The sequence below is a fragment of the Macrotis lagotis genome, chromosome 6 (assembly GCF_037893015.1).
Source record: "Macrotis lagotis isolate mMagLag1 chromosome 6, bilby.v1.9.chrom.fasta, whole genome shotgun sequence".
NCBI lineage: Eukaryota > Metazoa > Chordata > Mammalia > Peramelemorphia > Peramelidae > Macrotis > Macrotis lagotis.
In genome coordinates, this window is record NC_133663.1 from 174,373,818 (window position 1) to 174,378,426 (window position 4,609).

General features: G+C 34.8%; 1 pseudogene; it reads right to left on the reverse strand.

Moving 5' to 3' along the window:
- Nucleotides 1-3,093: 3,093 nt before the first annotated feature.
- LOC141491925 (uncharacterized) lies at nt 3,094-4,000 on the reverse strand (annotated as a pseudogene).
- Nucleotides 4,001-4,609: the final 609 nt, after the last annotated feature.

A 4,609-nucleotide genomic window follows, 5' to 3' on the forward strand; every position in this document is an offset into this window, starting at 1 on the left:
CATAATTGCCCTGAGATCCTAGAAGCAGAGGGTAAAATAGAAATTGAGGGAATTCACTGGTCACCTCCTGAAAGAGATCCCAAATGAATAACTTCCAAGGAATATTATAGCCAAATTCCAAAACTCCCAAGTCAAAGAGAAAATTCTAAAAGTTGCCAGAAACAAACAATTCAACTATCGAGGCTCCATAGTCAGGGTTACACGGGATCCGGCAGCATTTACATTAAGGGTTCATAGGGATTGGAATATGATATTCTGGAAGGCAAAAGATCTTGGTTTATAACTGAGAATTAACTACCCAGCAAAACTGAACATCCTCTTTCAGGGGAAAAGAAGAACTTTCAATGAATTAGGGGACTTCCAAACTTTCCTATTGAAACAACCAGAACTGAACAGAAAGCATGATCTTCAAGTATAAGACTATGATGAGCCATAGAGGGGGTGGATAAGAAGGATTAACTATGAAGAACTAAATGCTACTGAATGTTTTGTATTCCTGCATGGGAAGAAGATATTGATAATCCATACGAACTTTCTCATTTATAAGAGCTAGTTAGAAGGAGCATATATAGACAGGGCACAGAAAGGAGAAGAATATAATGGTATAATATAGTAAAATGAGGGAGTCAGTGGGTGATAAAGGGAAGTACTAGGAAGAAGAGAAAGGAGAGGAACAAGGAGCTAAGAAATTTCCCATAAGAGTCAAGAAAAAGCTTTTTCAATGAAGTGGAATGGGGGAGGCAAGGGGAATGAGTGAGCCTTCATTCTCATCAGAAATGGCTCAGAGAGGAAATAACATACTTAAGAGGGTATAGAAATCTATTTTATCCTAGAGAAAAATGAGCATAGAGGGATGGGATAAGGGGGAAAGGGGGAAAGGGGGCAATAGGTGATGGAAGAGAGGGGAGATTGTGGGAGAGGGTACACAGATATATCACACTTTCAGATAGGGCCAGGATGAAAGGAGAGAGAGAGAGAGAGAGAGAATAGAATAAATGAGAGTGGGGATGAATAGAGTGGAGGAAAATACAGCTAGTAATAGCATCTGTGGGAAAAATATTGAAGCAAATTCTCTAGTGGTCTTATGATAAAGAAGGCAACTCACCCCAGAGACAGAGACATTGGAATCTGAACATAGACAGAAGTACATTTTTTTTTCTCTCTCTCACTATTCTTCAGGTTTCTTATCTTCTTGCAGGGGAGGAGGGTTTGTGTTTACTCATAACAAAATTATTGTAATAATATAAAATAAATAAATAAAAATTTAAAAAATAAAAAAATGAAGGACAAACATTATTATTATTTCTATTGGTTCTGCTTATTTCACCCTTCCTTAATTCATGCAAGTCTTTCCTTGTCCCCCCCCCCAAAAAAATCAACCCACTCTTCATTACTTATCACACAGTAGTATTCTATCACAATACCATAATTTATTTAGCCATTCCCCAATTGATAGTGATTCCCCCCATTTCTAGTGCTTTACCATGACAAAGAGACCTTGCTTTAAAATTTTTAGAATATGTCTTTATTTTTTTTTCCCTGTTCACATTTGGGGAAACAGACCTAATAGGATATTTCCAGGTCAAAGCATATATACATCTACATAACCCTTTGGGCATAATTCCAGTTTATTAGTCAAAATGGTAAGATCAGTTCACAATTTCACCAACAGCGTGTTATTATACCAATTTTTCAACATCCCCTCCAATATTCTTATTTTCCCCCCTTCTATTATTTTAGCCAACCTGATAGATATTAGATGACAACTCAAAGTTGTTTAAATTTTCTTTTTTTCTAATCAATAATGATTTAGACTACATTAAAATATGATTATATATATGACTAATTTCTTCATCCAAAAGTGCTTATTTATATCCTTGACTATATATAGTATGCCTACTCTGTTCTATTGATTCAGCTTTATATTTTTTAACCAGTACCAGATAGGTTTGAGAATTATTGCCTTTCATTTTAGTTTTAAATCTGGCACTGCTAAACTTCCTGCCTTTGCATCTTTTTTTTTAAAAAATTAATTCCTTTGATATTCTTGACTTTTTATTTTTTTAAGGATTTTTTTATCCTTTTTTCTGTTCAATAATATAATTTGGGTTAATTTATTTGGGATTACATTAGTTTGGGTATAATTGTCATTTTTTAAAATTATATTGGCTCTGCTCACTCACGAACAATTAATGTTTTTCCAATTAAATCTGAATTTATTTTTAAATAAAAAAAGAATTTTATAATTACATTAATATAATACCTGTGTTTATCTTGATAGGTATACTGTCAAGTATTTTATACTGTCTACAGTTATTTTAAATATGTATCTTTTACTATCTCTAGGGTTGTGTTGATGATATATATAAAAATTCCATGATTTAAATAAATTCATTTTATATTTTGGTACTTTTCAAAAATTCTTGCTTCATGAAACTTTTTGTTTAATCTCTAGGATTTTCCAAGTATATCATCATATTATCTGCAAAGATGGAATGTTTGGTTTTCTCATTGCTCATTTTTATTTCTTCACTTACTTGATTTCTCTTTTTTGCTCTTTCTATCATTTCTATTACAATTGAATAATATTGATGATAATAGGCATTCTATTGAGGTTTCAAATTTATCCCCATTATAAATAATGCTTATTGATTGTTTTAGATATACTTTCATCAATCTTATCTCTAATGTCATTCCCTCCTCCCATTTTCTCAGCTTAATATTTTGCCTCATATTTTACTCAAACAATTGGTAAGAATTCTCTTTGCTTCTCTTCTTTTCATTTAACATTATTCAGAATTCTTATTCTATCACCTCCTTCATTCTTCTCACATGAAAACCTTTTTTATTTTCCTAATTACATGCAAGGGTAGTTTTCTTTTTTTAGGTGATATGAAAGCCTTGTTTTAAATACCAACATAAAAATGGAAAAGGTAATATAGCTAGATAGCTCCTTGAAAGTAAACTTGTCCACTTCCTGAGAAGGTAATGTTTCATTTCCAGAGACATTAAAGTGATTCCATGGTTCTCTTCCCAAGTGAGTTTGTTCAGACCCATTTGAGATGTCCATAGGCTGGTTTGGAGTGTGATAACTTAAGTTGGACAGTCATAGATATGAATTTCTTGGTCATCTCCAATGGACACAATTTTAAAGCCATGTGAATTGTATTTCACTCCCCTGACCTGATCCTGGTGGTAAAAAAATGTGTGGACACAAGTTCTTGTTCTGGCATCCCAAACTTTGACATTTTTGTCTGATGAACTGGAAACAAAGTGAATATCATCCAGACAAAATGCTATATTTAACACCCAAGACACCTGGCCACTCAGTGTACCAGCCATTTTGCATGCTGTACGTCATAAATCTTAATGTAGCCATCATCTAAAGCTGTGACAAGGAACTGAGAATCGGGGTAGAAGATCAGAGAATGGATAGGCATTGCATGATCTTTGAGTGAATGGAGAAGTTTTCCAGTTGCGATATCAAAAATATTAATGATTCCATCTATTGTTCCACTAGCCAGATATTTCCCATCAGGACTATAGGCAATGCTGAGGATGAATTTCCCTCTTGTATACAAAGAGTATTCCTTTTTTCCAGTCTCAATACCAAAAATATTTCCTTTCCCCACATGGCTTCCTGTAGCCAAAAACTGGGAATTGGGTGAAAAAGCCAAGGACCAGGCATCCTCAGGCCCAGCAACAATAGGCTTCATCTGTTTGCCATTTTCTAAATCCCAGAGACAAATGCGAGCATCGAGGCAGTGATGGTTCCCATGTGACTAATGTCTACAGAAACCATACCCAACTGATGGCCCTCCAAGCTCCACGGTAACTCGAGTTTCTCATTTTTCCATTGCCATACTTTGACTAGATCATCCAAGGATCCTGACACAATCATTTCAGAGTTATCTCTTTGATTCAACTGCCAGGCAACTTACCAGGTGGTATCATCATGAACTTGTTCTTGTTTGAAGAGAATGCTATACTGGACACTCATTGCTTCAGATTAGAGTGAATGAACATAGAGCAGACTGCCTGGCTCTGGGCTCTTCAGCTCCTCCTGCCTACCTTGCAGCTGTCCTCCACTCTCTTCCTTAGCAACTGCAAGGATAGTTTTCAACAACCATTTTTTGCTAGGTTTTGAGTTTTTTTACATTTTCCTCCTGATCACTGAAAGCAAAATAATATAGTCTACCTATGTATAATCACACTAAACATAGATCCCTATTGATCATGTTGTGAAAGAAGTATCAAATCAAAATGCAAAAAAAAAATTAGAGAGAAAAAATACATAAGGGCAACTTTTAAAAATTGAAGATAGTTTGGAGGGGATGTGGGAAAACTGGGACACTAATGTATTATTGGTGGAGTTGTGAATTGATTCAACCTTTCTGTAAAGCAATTTGTAATTATTCCCAAAGGGCAATAAAACAGTGCATACCCTTTGATCCTGCAATACTACTACTACTACTAGGGTATCCCCAAAAACATCATGAGAAAGGGTAAAAAAACTCACATGTACAAAAAGATTTATAGAAGCTCTTTTATTACTGTCAAAGAATAGGAAATTGAGGGGATACTTATCGATTGGGGAATGGTCAAACAG